This window comes from Delphinus delphis, chromosome 20 (assembly GCF_949987515.2).
Source record: "Delphinus delphis chromosome 20, mDelDel1.2, whole genome shotgun sequence".
NCBI lineage: Eukaryota > Metazoa > Chordata > Mammalia > Artiodactyla > Delphinidae > Delphinus > Delphinus delphis.
Genome location: NC_082702.1, coordinates 55,461,676 through 55,480,957, shown reverse-complemented (window position 1 = coordinate 55,480,957; position 19,282 = coordinate 55,461,676). Strand labels below are relative to the sequence as shown.

The 19,282-nt window shown below is 48.7% G+C and overlaps 1 protein-coding gene across 3 annotated transcripts in view; it reads right to left on the bottom strand.

The window, feature by feature from the left end:
- The window catches only part of KIAA0513 (KIAA0513 ortholog), a 59,394-nt gene extending 40,112 nt beyond the window's left edge, over positions 1 to 19,282 (bottom strand). For all 3 annotated transcript variants that reach the window (XM_060000829.1, XM_069540270.1, XM_069540271.1), the window contains exon 1: positions 19,161 to 19,282. The gene's annotated coding sequence lies outside the window, so the exon portion shown is untranslated. The remainder of the gene's footprint in view (positions 1 to 19,160) is intronic.

Here is a 19,282-nt window from a genome sequence, read left to right as displayed (position 1 = left end):
AAAACTCTGTATCTAACATTACACTTAATGGTGAAAGACTGAATGCTTTCCCTGTAAGACTGGGAACAAGGCAAGAATATCTGCTCTTACCATTCCTATTCCACACAGTATGGGAAGTTCCATCTAGTGCAATAAGGCAAGGGAAAGATATTAAAAGGCATTGGAAAAAAATACTGGAAAGAAGAGAATAAACCTGTCTCCATTCACAGATGACATCTTGTCTAAGTAGAAAATCCCAAGGCATCTTTCCTTAAAAAGCCCTAGAACTGATAGGTGACTTTAACAACGTTGTAAGATACAAGGTTAACTCAAAAATTCAATCATATCTCTATACACTAGCAACAAAAATTTGGAAATTGAAGTTAAAAACTGAACAGCATTTCCAATAACTTGAAAAAGTGACTACTTAGGCAAAAATCTAACAAAACATGTACAGTACTTGTGTGCTAAAGAATCCAAAACACTGATGAAAGAAACCACAGATGACTTTAATAAAGAAAATAACTGTCGTGTTCAAGGACTGTTAAGACTCAACACAGTGAAGACGTCCAGTCTCCCCAGACTGATCTACAGGTTTCATGCAATTCCTATCCCAGCAGGATTTTTTGGTAGATATAAACAAACCTATTCTAAAATGTATATAGAAAGACAAAGGAACTAGAATACATAAAACAACTGTGAAAGAGAAAAACCGAGTTGCAGGAATCATACTTTCTGATTTTAATCATACTTACTATAATAGCTATGGTAACCAAGACAGTGTCATGCAGGTGGGTGACGGACACACAGATCAATGAAACAGGATGGAATCCAGAAACAGCCCCACATAAGTACAGCCAACTGATTCCTCACAAAGATGCAAAAGCAGTTCAATGGAGCAAGGACAGTCATTTCAACAAGAAATGGTGTTGAAACAACTGGACATCCATGAACAAAGAAATAAATTAACAGAAAAACTCACACCTTACAAGAAATTAACTCAAATGGATCCCAGACCAAATGTAAAACAAAAGTATAAAAGTTTTAGAATAAAACAAGGTGAAGAGTTCTTAGACACTATGACATTGAAAGCACTATCCAGAGAAGAAAAAGGTGATATACTGGACTTCACAAAAATTGAAAACTTTTGCTCTGTGAAAAACACTATTAAAAGAATGAAAAGACAACTTACAGACTAGGAGAAAATATCTGCAAATCACATATCCAGCAAAGGACTTGTAGTCAGAAAACAGAAAGAATTCTCAAAACCTAACAGTAAGAAAACAAAGAAACCAGCTTCCCTGGTGGCGCAGTGGTTGAGAGTGCCTGCCGATGCAGGGGACACGGGTTCGTGCCCCGGTCCGGGAAGATCCCACATGCCGTGGAGCGGCTGGGCCCGTGAGCCATGGCCGCAGAGCCTGCGCGTCCGGAGCCTGTGCTCCACAACGGGAGAGGCCACAACGGTGAGAGGCCTGCGTACTGCAAGAAAAATAAAAAAAAAATAATAAAAAAAAGAAAACAAAGAAGCCAACCTAACAATGGGAAAAAGAACAGACACTTCACCAGAGATGAAACGGCGGGTGAATAAGTAGATGAAAAGGTGTTCAACATTATTAGCCATGAGGGAAATGCAAATTAAAACCATGATGAGCCACAACTACACACCTGCTAAAATGGTTAAAATTAAAAAACACTGATAATATCAAGTGTTGACAAGGATGCTGGGTAACTGGAACTCTATGTCGCTGGTGGGGATGCAAAATGGTTTGGCAGCTCTGTTTGTTGTTGCTTTTTTTTTAAAAAAACGTCAATTTTAGGATAGTTTTAGATTTACAGAAAAGTAACAAAGATAGTACAGACCTCCCATATACCCCACATCAAGTTTCCCCTACCGTTAACATCTTATATTAATTAGGTATATTTGTCATTATTCATGAAATGCTATTCATCCCTTCTCACTAACTAAAGTCTGCACTTTATCCGTATTTCCTCAGTCTTGTCCTGATGCCCTTTTGCTGTTCCGGGATCCCACATGACACTATCATCCTGTCTTCTCAGACTCCTTTCACCTATGACAGTTTCTCAGACTTTCTTTGTTGTTGATAACTTTGACAACTTTGAGTATTTGTCGGGTATTTTGCAGAACGTGCCCGAGTGGGGATTTCTCTGGTATTTTTCTCATGGTTAGACTTGGGTCATGGGTTTTGGGGAGGAAGACCACAGAGGCAAAGTGCTGTTTTCACCACGTCATTTCAAAGTCACATACCATCAACTTGACTTCTCACCGGTGACCCTGATCACCAGGCTGAGGTCATGCTTACCAGGCTTCCCCACTGGAAAGTGCTCTTTTGTTAATCTCCCCTTCCAAACTGTGCTCTTTGGAAGGAGGTCACTTCACGCAGCACCCCCTTAAGGAGTAGGGAGTTAGGCTCCAAGTCCTTCAGGGTAGAGGATCTACAGAATTCTTCTGCGTGGGAGATGTGGGGAGTTTCTTATAAAGTTAAGCATGTACTTACCACATAACCCAGCAACACCTAGATATGTATTCAAGACAAATGAAAACTTGGCTTCACACAAAATTCTGTACACAAATGTTTCTAGCAACTCTATTCATAATCGCCCCAAACAGAAAACCACCCAAATGTCCTCCTGTGGGTGAATGACTAAACAAACTGCGGTGTACCCACACTAGAGCCTACCTCTCAGCAATGAAATCCTCCCACACGTAACACCTCAGTGAACCTCAAATGCGTGATGCTGAGTGAAAGATGGTCCTCAGAAGTTCACCTAAGGCAAGACTCCATTTATAAGATGTGCTCCAAAAGAAGGGGGTGCGGGTTGCCAGGAGTTAGGGATGGGGTGCAACAAGGGGGAACCCAAGGGAGATGCGGGGTTGATGAAGAAAACGTTTTGCCTCCTAATTGAATTTGTGGTTACACAAATCTATATGTATTTTAAATTTCACAGACATGTACTCCAAAGAAAGGTGAATTTTACTATATGTTAATTTAAAAAAAAAAAAAAAGAGGTGGAAGCAGCCAGCCAAGTGCCCCACACAAGGGCTAAGTAAATAGTAGTTCCCTTTTCTTATAAAAAGCGGGGCCCTAGAGACCCCAGACCCCTCAGCTGCATGGCTGACATTCCCTTGTCATCCAGCCTAGCGCGTGTCCTAGATTTCTTGGTTCGGTGGCTACCTGTGTCCACATGCCTCCCAGGTGTCCATTTGGAACCACACACCCTTCCTGACAAACAGGTTCTGAACCTGAATCCCTAGAGAACGTGAACAACCAAACCAGTCCTTTCAATCTCCGTGCCAGCTGACCTTAAAGGATAGCACCTCCCTACACGTGGGCTGTCCTTCCTCTGCAGGTAGACAGGGTCAGACACGTGAAAAAAGAGGTGGAGAATGGGGGGGAGTCCTCGATCCCAGAGTCCCTCATTTTTCTGTGATTTTTCATCCTTTGTCTGCATGGAGGAAGGGGTCAAGCAGGTAGAAGCTACTCTGGATCAAGTCAGTTTTGTTTTAAAACTGAACAGGGAAGAAACCACTGGCAGAATAGCCACGTGTAACAGGTGTGGCTGCACAGTGAAGACACATGGTAAGAAAGGTTTAGTGAGAGAAAATCTCACAGAAATGCTTCCTACTGGATTCTCTCCGGGAAGCACAAAGACCAAAGTCACGACAGTTAAGTTAAAAGACGCAGCACTGTCAGCACACGGGCCCGCTCGCTGCCCCTGGGCTGCACACGGCTCCCCATCGCCGGCCAGCATCTCCCTTCTAACCCCTACTGCAGGTGGATGCCACTGGAAGATGTGCCTCACCCACTGGGGGTCCAGCCACGGGCCCGAGACAAGTACAAAAGCCCATTGGGCTTCCCTGGTGGCACACTGGTTGAGAGTCCGCCTGCCGATGCAGGGGACACGGGTTCGTGCCCCGGTCCGGGAGGATCCCACATGCCGCGGAGCGGCTGGGCCCGTGAGCCATGGCCGCTGAGCCTGCGCGTCCGGAGCCTGTGCTCCGCAACGGGAGAGGCCACAACAGTGAGAGGCCCGCGTACCGCAAAAACAATAATAATAATTTTTTAAAAGCCCAAGCTGGACTTGAGGATCAAGGTCAGGAACCCACAGGAGCTCCATTAAGCCTCGGGAGCTGACCACAGGTCTGACGTCAACGCAGCCCGCAGGGGCTGAAGGACAGGCCCCCTCCACACACGCGCAGGGCAGGACTTGGTCCCCTCTCTGCGGTGACAATGACTTAGGGTCACTGAACCTTTGAAGTGGGGCTCAATTCCAAGAGCCCCCGCACTACACTGTTAAAACACAGTCACGGAGCCTCCGCTGAAGTATCAAATACAAGCACTGTCTCCCCAGAGAACCGGCTCACTGTGCAAAGTAAGACAGCCCCTTGCAGCTCTGGGAGGAGCTGGGTGGCAGCCCCGGCCTCCTCTCCACCCACTCTTTCCTGTCAAGGAAACGTCCAGGAACTCGTCTGTCTGTTACAGACCACGCCCATGACTGGGGAGGAACACCTCCTATTTTAAGGGAAGCACTGCCTTTTGGCGGTGGCAGGAGACAGGCTGATTCCAGAGCTGCTGGGAGAGTTGGGGTCTCACTCTTCTGCACCACGGACAGTAAATGCAGTCGAAGCTACCCCTTGGGGCCTGGTTTCTGAGTCACCTCCCTGCAAGCCTGGACCGGGTGACACAGGAGCCCACCACCTCCCCTTCCTGGGGACCCGTGGCCCCTGAGGTGCACTCTCGGCCGGGGTCACCTCCTTCCTCCGAGCTCACGCTGTGGACCCAGCTTCCTCGCTACTGGCTGGACAAAGGCGCTGAGCGGCAGAGACCTCGCCGAGCGTCCACGAGGAGAAGAGACAAGCCGCCTTCTTTCGGAGCCACTGTGGTTTTCAGGAAACAGACATGGGGAAACGTTCACGCCTTTCTAAAGGCACGAAGGTCCCTGTAAGGCATTTCAGGCAATTTAACACACGTCAGTCATGCGGGGCAGATTGGGGAGGAGGCCACACTCTCTGTGCTGGGCCACAGCCTGACCCAAACCTCTGCTGGCCATCGGCCCGTCTTTCCACCCAAGGCCCAGGGCTCAGGAGAACCAGGGGCGATGGCTCTGGGTGCCCTGCTGGGATGAGACAGGATGCCTGCTTCCAGGGTGCCACACCCACGGCTGGTTTTGCTTGTTCTTTCCTCAAGTGATTTACCCCCAATTCCCCACTGCTGCCCCCCTTATGGAGCAAATGTGAGTGTATTCCTAAAATCCCATTCCAGACTCTTCGTGTTAACATAAGAGATCCCACGTGCCTTTGGCCTCAGAATCCCCCAAAACATGACATGGAGGAAAGTGTCATCTCATCAAGGGCCTCTAACCAGACCGTACTTGCTAGGTTGCTCCAATGGCCAGAGAGACAGACGGACAGAGACAGAGGCAGAAAGGGAGTGAGAGAGACGGAGACAGCAAAAGAGACACAGAGACGGAGACGGGGGTGGGGTGATGGTGGGTTTCAACGCTGGATCTAACGACAGAGTATCATCAGTTCTACAGAGTGGTCTGAGATGTGAAACGAGAGTCTTCCACCAAACCTTTTAAACAGTTTTATACCAGCCATGATAGAAGTGATACACAATCACATTTTTCTAAAAATTTTCTCCCCCTGGCAAATTTTAATTTGAATAAAAAGATGGCATTTCCAGACATCTCAAAAGAGTCACCGCTCCCACCTCTCACGCATTCACCTGAGACCTCCTGCCACACCTGAGTCCTGCTGTGGTTCCCGGTGTGACGTTCTCTCTAGAAGGTCAAAGCCACCGCTCCCTAATGCTGCTTCCGCCAACGACAATGGCGTGAGAAAGCCAAGCTGACTTGGACTGTTCTTTTCCTATTACTATTATTTAGTACTTTTTGATAATTGCAACCAATACTCATTGTATGCTCACGACACGCCAGGCCCTAAGCTAAGGGCTCTGTGCTGAGAACCTGATTTCATTCTCCTGTAACACAGAAGCTAGGTTATTATTATCCCAATTTTACAGCTGAAGAAACTTTAAGGCTTAGAAAAGCTGTGTAAAGAGCTTTTTAGATAGATATTTTTAAGTAGCTGTCTAAAGCCATAGAGCTAAATACGAGAGTCTAGATAAGCCCCAGCAGAGTCTGAGTCCACAGCCTTGCTGTAGGGCAAGTAGGTAACTGTGCTCATTTGGGGTGCAGATAAGGACGCTCCAAAGAGCCGTCAACCACTGGAGTGGATTAAGCCTCCCTCACCAATCCCTACCGGAGCTACAGGTCTTCCTGTTTGGAAGTGATACAGGCAACGTCTGATTTAGCCATGTGACATTTATTCCAAAGCATTTAAAGAAGTTTTCTAATTCCTATTTCAGTAGAGACAGGCAAAGAAGAAGCGTTTAGCACTTTTCACCCACAAATCCTAGGCTTTCATATTAGTTACTCAGGGCCTTCAGGAAAAAAACTGAACGATTTTAAAATAATAATAAAAGAACTGGGAATTCCCTGGCGGTCCAGTGGTTAGGACTCCGAGTTTCCAATGCAGGGAGCACGGGTTCGATCCCATCAGCTGCGTGGCACAGTCGAGAAAAGAAAGAGAAAAAAGAATAAAGGAGAGGCTTCCCTGGTGGCGCAGTGTTTAAGAATCCGCCGGCCGAAGATACCGTTGGTGAGGAAAAGGGAAACCAGCAGCCCTAACCCAGCTCACCCACTCCTTTCCCCCCCTTCCTCATTCTTCTTTTGCTTCTTGTTTGCAGATCCACAGTTGAGACCCTGTGCTCTGGATGTCACAGTCACACCTGGCTCATTGTTTCCGATGTCTCCACCATTCGGATACAGGACACCAGTCTGCCGGGCCTTCAGGGTCTCAACTAAAAAAGCGAGGTCTTCTATAGGTTCTTCTTCAGCAAGTCTCTCTGTCTGAGGTGCTTAGAATTGTGTAGAAAGACGGTCTCCATAAAAGATTAGAAAAATATCTTTTACGAAGACATTAATATATACGTGAGTGTAATTAAAATGCCTTTTCGGTGTAATATTGTTAATGATTGGTATGCAGAGGAAAATAAAATCCCTGAGTGGCAGTGACTGTGAAAGAGGCATATTTTCAGTTGTTGCTTTATTGGGCACTTACACCGAAATCCATTTGCTGGATGTAATTCGAGCTGCTCTGAGCACAGGGAGTTGAAGGAAGCGGTCAGTGTCCGTCAGTGAGACCCGTGCTATTTTCATGCTGACAGCTTTTTCACCCTCTGTTTACAGCGTTAACTGACAGATGCCACAGATGGTCATTAATTCAGAGACATCGTTATCCTACCATGTCAGTTTTAATGAATACTTGGATGAAAGTTAATATAGTGATGAAGGGCTTCCCTGGTGGCGCAGCGGTTGAGAGTCCGCCTGCCGATGCAGGGGACACGGGTTCGTGCCCTGGTCCGGGAAGATCCCACATGCCGCGGAGCGGCTGGGCCTGTGAGCCATGGCCGCTGAGCCTGCACGTCCGAAGCCTGTGCTCCGCAACGGGAGTAGGCCACAACAGTGAGAGGCCCGCGTACCGCAAGAAACAAAAACAACAACAAAAAAACAAAAACAAAACAAAACAAAAAAAATATATATATAGTGATGAAAAACTAAACGCAGGAATTTATTGCTAGGTACGGTTGGTTCACGACCTTTCGCAGCATGGATGTTGACACAGGCGGAGTGAAAACTCTGTACTGAAGAATTCAACTGTTGAACAAATTTCTTGGGTTTTGTTGTTGATGCAGTGATGAAAATGTATATCAAAGTCCTTAATGTGATTCCTGGACTATCAGGTTACGTAACATCCATCACTGATGAACCAGCATTATTCCAGTAGCATGCAGATGTCAACAGTTTACATTTTGTAATTAAAGAAACTGTGCAATTTAATTGTTATTCTTGAAGGAGTTGAACTCAAAATAGTTTTGTTCACAGCTTTGTTGCGGTAGGTAATAGTCTATCCACATCGCTGCATTTAACATAGAAAATGGCTAACCCAGTCATTCAGGGAGTTAAAACTAAACACAAGTGACATTTCACAGCAAATGCTGTTTCGAGTCTTTGACTCCTGCTATTCCATCTAATCAAGTGGCACTGCTCTGACGACTGCAGCACGTCATGCAATCTGATACTGCAGATTCTGCTCAAAGTACTCTGCCAGTTTACTGCATACGTGTACTAAGCAGGTTGTATTTATCTGAATAAAGAGTCTATTTGAAATTGTTCATTAAACTTGTTAAGCCTATAGGATTTCCACTGGGAAGTGTTTTTGCCTGGACATCTGTTTAAAAAGTAACTAAATGATCTTCATGAGAAGGGTGTATATTCCTCTGTTTTAGTTTTGTAGATTGAGAGAGCTATTGATCTGGTATCAGGATGACCATCACCCATCTTTTCACGGCCTGTCTGACTACAGGTGTTTTGTCTTATTTTTTGACATCCTTCCTTGTATTAACAGTCTAGGGGGTGTGGGGATATGATATAAATATACAGGTATATAAACCTGAGAATATGCTGCAATCTCTAGTTCCTTTGGATATCTTAGACGTAATATGTTTGTTGGAAGCACTTGTGCTATTTGTTTAATGTTTTTTTTTTTTTTTTTGGCGGTACGCGGGCCTCTCACTGTTGCGGCCTCTCCCGTTGCGGAGCACAGGCTCCGGACGCGCAGGCTCAGCGGCCATGGCTCACGGGCCCAGCCGCTCCGCAGCATGTGGGATCTTCCCGGACCGGGGCACGAACCCGCGTCCCCTGCATCGTCAGGTGGACTCTCAACCACTGCGCCACCAGGGAAGCCCTTGTTTAATGTTTTGATTTTATAATTTTTGGTATATTCTCATCAGTCTTAGCTCTAGAGTTCAAGTTCTCACTGGGCAGTAGTTACTGTCTATGTGATGTGCAACTTGGCATCTAATAAATGATTTTTTATGATGGTGACAAAAAAAAAAAGAATCCGCCTGCCCATGCAGGGGACACAGGTTCGAGCCCTGGTCCGGGAAGATCCCACATACCACGGAGCAACTAAGCCCGTGCACCACACGACTGAGCCCGTGAGCCACAACGAATGAGCCCGTGTGACACAACTACTGAAGTCCGCGCGCCTAGAGCCCGTGCTCCGCAACAAGAGAAGCCACCACAATGAGAAGCCCACGCACCACAACCAAGAGTAGCCCCCGCTCGCCGTAACTAGAGAAAGCCCGCACGCAGCAACAAAGACCCAACACAGCCAAAAATGAAACAAATAAAATAAATTAATTTTAAGAAGAGAAGAAGAAAGGAGATGTTTGCAAAGGAGCGGGAACAAAACCGTTACGCACTACGTAATTCTAGATTTTGTTTTACTCGAATAAAACCCCAAGATTTTAGGCTTGGATGAGACTTCAGATTTACAGAAGACGGTGGCGGCTGGCAGACAGACAAGAAAGGGATGGGGCGGCAGACAAGAGGTTCAGGGGAAAGGCACAGACTCGTGGAAGCTGCCCTAAGATGGGAAATGGAGACCCAGGGCAGGGAAGGGACAGGGGGATGGCGTGTCAGCAAAGCCGCACAGCGGTGCACACAGAGCTGCGTCTGGAACCCACACTTTCCGCCCACAGTGTCACCAGCCGACTAAAACAGACACCCAGGGACTATGCGGGGCCACTACTACCCTGGGACTGGTTTGTCATCTCCGCTCAGTGCCGAGTCCTGCAACTTCACCATCCAAGGCCAAGAACAGAGCCGCTGCCTCACTTCTCGGATGGAGGCCGTACCAGCGTGACAGATAAAAGGTGTTATCTTGTAGCGTTCAGGTCATTCATGCGACAGACATTTATGAAGCCCCTACCATGTCCTGTGAACTGTGATTAAGTCCTGGGGATACAAAGATGAAGAGGATATGGGCCTTCCTTTCCCAAACACAATCTAAGAAGACACAGACATAAGTAAATGATTACAGCAACGGGACAAGTGCTGTAATTCCAGGATGCAGACGTGCATGGAAGCCCAGAAGCAGAGCCTTCGATGCTGCCTGGGGAGACTGAGACTGCAGCGCTTGGGTCAAATCTGGTAGGAGCCTGACAGTCAGACAAGGGAAGACACTGCAGGAGAAAACAGCACGAAGCCGCGGGCGAGGGGTGGTGGGAACCACCCGACACACACACACAACTGTTCAGACTTATTCAGAACTAGTCAGAGGACTGGGAAAGATAAAAAATATTGCCAAGTCTACCACAACTCTATATTTGCAAGTATTCCCCCAAACCTTAAAATCGAAACATATATAATCAATCCCTTTTCTACCCACAATACTATGAGAGCTGAATTCTCTTATTTTGGGGGGCCTTAACATTGAACAAGAATTGAAATATATGTAATCTTGCACTCCAGTCCTGCTTCTGAGTATAAATACGTGTTTGTTTGTTTGTTTGAAAGTGTAGTTGACAGATGTTTATTTCAACGTAGGTGAAAAGAGATGGGTTTCTGCCGCTGCGTTGCTTCAAAGCTTTCCAAACGGCCTCCAAGGGCTTAAAGTGCATTGATCCATGGTTCGCGAGGCACGGGCTTCTCCAGACGTCTTCTCTGCAGAATTCTAATTCATGCTGTAGACGTGGAGCTGATTTTCTTTCATCTCAAGGGCTTTAGCTGGAGACAGCTCCCGTTTGGGCTATCCTTTTAGGAAAATAAATGATAAGTAGGGGCCGGTTTACATGAAAGAGAGACAAGGGAATGAAAGGATGGGGCCCGGCATAGAACCTGTCAAGCTTCTGGAGACTAATAACCTCCCTGACGTTACCAGAGGCAATTCAGAAACGCAGCCAATGCGGAGCTGCGCTGGTCTACAGCAGGGCTTCCAACAGTGACTCCATCAACACGCAGGCTGGGTAATTCTTGGTGGTGGGATCTGTCCCGTGGGCCAAGCTGTAGCACGGTTAGAAGCATCCCTTGCCTCCACCCACTGGATGCCGGAAGCAACCCCCAGTCGTGACAACCAAAAGGTCCCTAGATGTCGTCCCCAGTTGAAATCCCTGATCTAGATTAACTCCTAGCAGTAACAACACCAGGGTCTCAATCCTGTTAACTGCTTCCTTTTGAAAATCCTTCTCTCGTTAGTATCACTGTCACTCCCCCAAAAAAAGCCCAATAAAGAACAATCATGATGGGCCTTTGACAATACACAAGTCCCGATAGGAAACAGTTAGGGACCTACAAGAAGCAGGGAACCCTGTGCATGCAATCTCCCTGATCAGAAGAGGCTCCAAATGGCACTAACTACTGAGTTGCCTCTGGGAAAGGAAGAGGATGGAGGTGAGTTCGTTTGTTCGGTCATGTGTTTATTTGATCACTCAATAAACATTCTTGAGCATCACAGGGTGCCAGGTGCTGGGCCACGTGGACAAGGCAAACGAAAGTCCGGGCCTCCAGGAGCGTGTGCTCAAGTCAGAGAACAGAGGTAAACATACGGCATCATGGTCCGTCATAAGTGCTGTGAATGAAGCACTAGCAGGTTGGAGCTGCAGCCACTGTCCCCGTGTGGTCACTGAGCCAGGGAATGTGGCTCGTTCAAACTGAGACGTGCCAACCACGCAGATCCCAGACTTAGCGCAGAAAGAGAACGTACGCTGTCTCATTAATAATTTTTATGTTGATTAGATATGTCAACGATAATATTCTGGATATCTTGGATTAAATAAAGTCTACTAGCAAAATTAACTGGGCCTGTTTCCTTTACTTGTTTCGCGTGGCTGCTAGAAGCTGAAGCCCATGCATGTGGCTCAGCCTGAGAGACCTCCACCACCAGCGTCCTCGGCCCCAGGAAATGACAAGTTTACGGGCTCTGCGGCGGGAACGAACTTGGCCCGGCTGAGGCTGGCAGAGCTGCAGGCCGTGCACTAGGTAGGGGCTTGGGAGCCAAGTTAAGGAGTTGGGATTTCACCCCAGCAACAACGGGAGAGCAATGGAGGGTTTGCACCAGGGGAACACCACAGTCTGTTTCCGATTTTGCAAAGATGCTGCACTCGGATGGCCGTGCAGAGAGTCGACGGGCACGGAGGCGAGGACAGAGCAGGACCACCAGGCGGGAGGGCTCAACCTAGCGGGACCCCTCGGCTTTCAGCCCCTCGACGTGACCTGAGAGAGGAGGTCTTTGCCACAGGGCACAGGACTCTTGTTAATTCCCCTTACATTAGATTTTGATTATGTACACGACCTCTTTCGTCCTCCTCACTTTCTTCTTTCAGATTAGTGAAATTTTTTTCTTTTTCTTTTTCTTTTTGGCCTCACCGCACGGCATGCGGGATCTTAGTTCCCCAACCAGGGGTGGCCCTGAAGTTTTTCATCGCCCACACCGAGCCTCGGGGTTCTAAGAGCGATCCTGCTGCTTCAAGAAGTTCAGCATGATCTACCCGCTCCTAGAGCAGAGAGAGAACCAGACCAGCTTTCCTCCGTGGACGGGTTTCCTATTCCTGTACACCACCACACGAACTAAGCGGGGAGGGGTCTTAGGTTTTCACTGTTCTGATCTCACTTAATTCTTTTACTTCAGTCTTGGTATTTACTATGAACGCACAGTTCCGTTCTGTTTTCTTCTCTGGTGCGGTTTTTTCCCCCACTTTTCTGGGGCCCTATTTTTGATCTTAGCCTCCCTGCTTTATTCCCAAAGCCTCTCGCTCAAGGATGTCAGCTGCACGGCAGCCCTCCAAGCTCATTTACCCTGGTATTTTCCCTTTGCTCTGCTGATCCTAGAGTCTCCTTTTTCCCCAGCTCATTGGTCATTTTTGCTACTGGTGAGTCATCTTCTCTGACTCATGCCAGGCTGTGATGCAAAGGCCTCAGAGCACACCTGTCTGTGAAAGGCTGTCCCTGAGGAACACGACCTGCACCCAGGCACGAGCTTGCGCATGTGGATTTGATAAAGAGGAGAAAAAAATAATCCCCTTTTCTCTCTCTCTTTTTTTCCCCTCCGAATTTACCATTTCTTTCAGCTTTTGTTGGAGATTATCCCTACGGTGGGATGAGTCTTGGTCATTCGTTTTGCATCCTTGTTTTTTTCAGTCTTAACTGAATTGGTTACAATATTGCTTCTGCTTGGTTTTGGTTGTTTGGCCATGAGGCATGTGGGATCTCAGCTCCCCCACCAGGGATCAAACCCACACCTCCTGCATTGGAAGGTGAAGACTTAACCACTGAACCGCCAGGGAAGTCCCATCATTTTGCGTCTTTAGAGGCAGGAGAACATTTCTTGAATGAGCCCAGAAAGCCTGAGGGGTGACAGATTTTCCTTCTGTGAGGTTCCTCCTCTGGGGCACAACATGGAGTCTCACCCGTGTGCCACACTGGGATCACGCTGCCTTTTGAGAGCTGTGAAGATACCACCAAACTCAGGGGAGACGACATGTACACGCAGCTTTGGTACCTGGACTGAACCTGCCTGGAGCTGCGAGCCAGCTCTGCCCTTACAAGCAGATGTGACGGAGGCCTCCGCCTCTCTGCGCCTCGGCTTTCTCACCTGTGAAACGGGGAGGGTATCAGCAGCTCCCCCATTAGTGTTCTTGTGAGGTTTAGGGACACCCCCCAGAGAGCACCCGGCACAGCAAATCCGAGCTGGAAAGACACCATCTCGATCCCCGGGGGGAAACACACCATCAACTGCCCCTCCCTCCTTCCTTCCCTGAGTCTCTGTACGCACCTCTTCATCAGGGCTAACCCTGAAGTTCAAGGAACCCGATCCAAAAAGCACCCCATAAATACAAGCTCTTTCCCCACACTCTTCCCTGAAAGCCCCACATTTTACCGTTACAGACTCATTGAAGCACCTCCCGTCTAAATATAAAACTCCTGGCTGAGGTGTTGTCATTAGCTCTTAGCACCTGGGAACAGACCAGCCTCTCAGGTGCCCACAGCAAGGGGTCTGAAAAGGCCGGAGGAAGGAGGAACGGAAAGCAGGGATGGGAGCACAGCCCGCGGGGTCTAAAAAGGCCGGAGGAAGGAGGAACGGAAAGCAGGGATGGGAGCACAGCCCGTGGGGTGGGGCGGGGTGGAGGTGATACTTGGGGAGAGCAAAGGACAGCAAGGTCTTTGCAAGGAGACAGAAGAAACTGGTGGAGATGGTGCCACTGGGGAAGAGACTGGGAAGCTGGGGGAGGGTAGGGGAAGCAGTGACAGAAACCACTTTTCACTGGACATCTTTCTGTATTATTTGAGTTTTGTACCGTCTGCATGTATGACCCAGCCAACAAAAAATGAAATAAGGGAGCGGGGGATATTGGGTATTTGGGTGAGACAGAGCCAGAAACAAAAAGGTCCTGAAGGCGAACGGACCAGTCGCGTTGGCTATCTCGCTGGCAGCCTGCCCTGCTCTCACCGCCCCCGCCCCCCCGGGCCCAAATCAGAAAAGTCTCTCTACGAACTCCTGCACGGCTCATCTTTAGAACATCGGCAATACTTTCTCAGGGTCAAAATCTGAGACACTGCAACTCAGAGTTCTCCAGACCTTACTTAAAAGCCCCTCAGAACCACTGGAAAAGCCCAACAAAGGAAAAACGCGACTTCTCTGATGTTGTGGCCTCCGGCTTTGACCAGCTGCGCGAGGTCTGACCTGGGAACATCATGTCCAGCTGCACCGTTTATCTCACTGTCAGTGAGCCACTCCTCTACCACAAGGACGACGGGGTAAAGCAGAAGGCCAAGGGAGGAAATCATCCCTCCAGGGCCCCTGAAGAGCCATCAGAGAAACCCACATCCTAACCTGGGCCGGAGCCACGAGAAAGGCCTGCCACTGGCGGATGGGGGAGGGGAGGAGAGGCCACGGGCTCTGCAATCAGTCAGGAGGCTGGTCGGGTCCTGCACGACCTCCGGCAAGTCACTCAACGGCTCAGACCTTCCCTCCCCTCACCTGGGACACACACAGATCACAAGCTGTCAGTTGCGAGTTGTAAGCATCACAAACGCTTGGGGCACAAACATCCAAAACTATGTCCTTAGCCTGAAAAACAACCCAGCCCCTCCTGCCAGTTCTTCCCTTTAAAAGGTCAATGGATCTCGAAGTTAGAAGGTGTTATGCATTGAATTGAACAATGAAAGGAGAGGAAGTCCGAAGCCCTGGAACCTGTGAATGGGACCTTATTTGGAAACAGGGTCTTTGCAGATGTAATTAGTTAAGATAAAGTCATTATGGAATAGGGTGGGCCCACATCCCATTTGACTGGTGTCCTTACAAGAAGAGAGGAGACAGAGAGACACACACAGAGGGAAGATAATGTGAAAACACACACACACACACACATACATGCACGCACGCACGTGCGGAGAAGGCCATGTGACCACAGAGGCAGGAGTAGGAGTCATGCAGCTGCAAGCTGAGGAACAGAAAGGATGGCTGGAAACCCCCAGAGGCTGGGAGGGGGCCCCGAACAGACGCTCCCGCTGAGCCCCCAAGAAGGAACCAACCCTGCTGACACCTTGATTTTGGATGTCTTGCCTCCAGATCCGTAAGAGAATATCTGTTGCTTTAAGGCCCCCAGTCTGTGGTACTTTGTTACAGCAGACCTAGGAGACTCATACAGAAAGGAATCTGGTTATACTGTCTATCTAAGGCTTGAATTCTCTTGCCCGATGGTCAGCTAGCCAGCCTGTGGATGGCTGTCTCTAATAAAAGACGACTAGTTTAGTATCTACCAATGCAGCAACCCCTCCCATCTTCGAAAAGGTCTGTCATAAAAATCATTCATTCAACAAATATTCATTGAGCACCTACTACGTGCCAGGCAGGCACGGTTTGGAGCACTGTTGATACAACGGTAAAACAGGGAGCAGACAATAAAAGCACTTACAAATAAGGCCATTTCTGATGTTTTGAAGAAAGTAGAACACCGTAACTTAACCAGTGAGTAGGTTGGGGACCAGGATGAAATTATTTATATTGTTAGGGAAGGTCCCACTAAGCATGTGATACTGGACCAGCGACCTGAATGACAAGGAGTCAGCCACGGAGAATCTGGCCGGAGGAAGAGCCAGTGCAAGGACCTGAGGCAGAGCAAGCTAGACCTGGACAAAGCACAGAAAGAAAGAGGGACTTCTGTGAGAGAGTGAGAGAGGGTTAATTGATGAAGCTGGAGGAACAAGGAAGGTCAGTCAGTCCTCGTATAGTAGACCCAGGTAAGTAGTTTGCATCTGACCGCAAGACTACTGAGAAGTCACTGGGGAGAGACATGATTTGATTCTTCGTTTTTAAAAGATCACTCTGACACCATAAAGTTCTTATAACTGAAGTCTTTTTAAGTATAACTTTTGTCCTTTCATTCTTGGGATCTTGGACCCTCACAGAACAAGTCTGATAAATGACATTCCTGAATCATGGCTCCCAAGATTTCCAGGCTTACCAGCTCTAATTCATTCCCCACTGTAGCAATTTCCAGTAAATATGCCTGATGTTTTTTTCTATGTCCTTCATTAAATGTGATGCCCAGAAAAGAACTCGATATTCTAAGCATGAAGTAGATGAGAACTTCCACCTTGGTCATTCCAGATCTACATGTCCATTGACGTGCCCCAAGATTGCCTTGGTTTTAATTCTGTTTTGTAGCACTGACCTGCTGGAACACATCTCAGATAACCTCCGCTGGTGTCCTTTTTCAGATCTAGATGCTCAGATCGAGAAAACAGGATTCAAGCTTATTCTTCCCTAATGAGAACAGCTGTGCCCTCTTTAAAAAAAAAAAGTGTCACCATAACGCAAACAATGCCATGCATAAAAAACTGGATAAAATAAACAAAAGTACTGGGCCAACTCCTCAGGTTTCACAACCACTGCATTTTTCTTCCGGGTGGAGGACAAGGAAAATGATTATGGTAAGTTTCCCTAGAATTGCTTTGGTCTCTTGCATCACATGGCTGAAGACACCTAGACTATTAGGAAACACTGAGCGCTTGGGCAAAAGACACTCCCTGCAATCATACTTCCCACTAGATTTCTCAAAGACTTAAACAAATCTGAGTAGGCGCAGACTGCCAAGCCTGGGATAGAGGGAAGTGGTGAAGAGAATCCACACCTGCGAGCCAAGCTGACTTAGCAGGTGGGGCAAGCGGTGGGAGAGGAGGATGCTGGGAAAGCCCTAGGGCCCTGGGATGTGTGTGTAATCTGTCCTCATCCTTCCCACAGCCCACTCGGCAGAGTGGTGACGGGCCACTGCATCTGGTGTCAGATGGCTAGGGTTAACGGTCTGCTTTGCCCCCTAGTAGCTAAGTGACCTTGAGCAAGTCACTTAGCCTCAGTTTCCTCCTCTGTGACATTTGTGAAGATCAATTAAGATTCTGTGTGAAAGACGTTTGCAAATTACTCCGTCCCGTAAACGTGAGGGGTTATCATTGGCAAAAAGGATTTTTACCCCTCCCTTTGCATGTCATGAGGGTTGACTTTTCCTGACGTTTTCTCTTCCCAGGCTGCTTCTGATGGTTCTTTTAACTGGATTATTTTCTTTTTTGAGGGAGGATGGGGAGGCATGTAGCATGACTCATCCCACCCTAAACCCTTCCTAAAGACTATCCTAAAAGAAGTACCCTCAGAGCCATCTGGGGTCACCCCAAAGCAATTTACCTTCAAAGAACCAAAGCTATTGTCATGCAAAAACAAGCACATCTAATATCTGTGGATACCCTCCACTCTCTGGAAATCCGAAGCAAGTTATTTAAGGTTGGTGATTTACTCAGGTCACCGAGTAGCTTTTCATTGGCCTTAGTCGTTATGTTCTCAAGTAATATGAACTATCTTCACATTAACTCACACAGGCCATACAAAAGACAAACACTGCAAAAAACAAAACAAAACACAGGAATGGACTCCAGAACCAAATAAGAAGTTAACCTGCTGCTCGCTAAAGTGTCTATGCCTGAGTCCTTAGCTATCTTCATTTCCTTAATGGAAAAAGAGAATCTTATGAGTCAACTTTCTCATCGTGAGCTGATCTCAATAGCCGGTCGCCCTGTGTTTCAAATGCGTAAGCAGTCCTATTTCTGCACAAGGTGGAAATAAAAACCAGTGACAGCCCAAGGGAGAGATGGAACAATGGGAGAACATACACTTCCAAACAGAACCGTGAAAAGATGGGAAGAAGCGCTCACGTGTAATACAACTGGATTTTTTTTCTTTGCTTAATTCGGTGTTAAGCATCTTGGCTGCCCTGGTTTAGGGTGAGGGAGGGGGTGCCTCTCAGCAAATGAGCCCAAAACCTTAGCATTAGGTGACAATGGTCTGGAGGGCGGTCTGGCTACAGCAGCCTGGTCCCTGACAGCTGTTGGCTTGCCTCCAAACGCTGACTCGCCTCAGGGACAGCCTGCATGTCAAGCACCTCACCTGTGCCAGCTCAGAGGTGAGTTCCTGCCCAGTCTGCAGGCTGGCACCCTGGCCTCACACTTAAGCACAGTCATAGGAGCTGGCTGGTGCCCACTGCCAAGTCCTCTTCCTCTTCCCAAATCCAATCAACGTACAACCCAGGGAAACCCAGACCCCTCCAAGGGGCAACTCGCACCCAGCTCCAGAAAGACCGCATCCTGTCCTTTCCAAGACCCTGGACGCTGGTGCAGGCCACCCTGAACCAGCTGTTCCAAACAGCCTGTAACACTGTGTCGGTAGTGCTGGCCCCTCTGCGAAGCTCCTCCTGCTTCCTGAGCCTGGGGAGGAGGGGGCCCTGGGAAGGCACAAGCTGAGCCCTTTCTCCTTGGCCCCCATGCCGCCCCCAGCTGCCACCCCAGGAGCAGAGGGACAGCAAACTTAAAATCCAACACACAGCACAACTTGGGAAATGTCTTTCCCATCCCGGTCCCACGCACCCCTCCCCAGCACGCCCTTCCAGGAGTCGAGGCAGGGCGGAGGGGGGCGGGGGGGGGGAACCGGCTCCATCCCTAAGCCACCTGGCGACACCGTCAGCCACCGGGGAGCGGGGACACCTTGTCCAACCCCCCCCCCCACAGGTATCGCACTGCTCCTGACACGGTGGGCTCCTGCCCCGCCTTCCCATTTCCTGCAGAAACCCCAGGGGCCCTCGACCCCACCCCACGCTCCCTCACCCGCCGGTCCCTGGGCGCTCCAGCTGTCGCCCCTCGGAGAGCCCCCTCGCCGCCGGGAGAACCCGGCACGCCTTCCCCTCTCGGCCCCTGGCAGGGTCCCCTCTCACCGCGGCGGGGGCCGGCCGGCCGGCCGGGCAGACGAGGAGCGAGCGGGCGCCGTCGGGCTCGGGAATGCGGCCACTGCTCCGGCCCCAGAGCCGGGTCCTTCTGAGGCGCCGGCCAGCGCGAG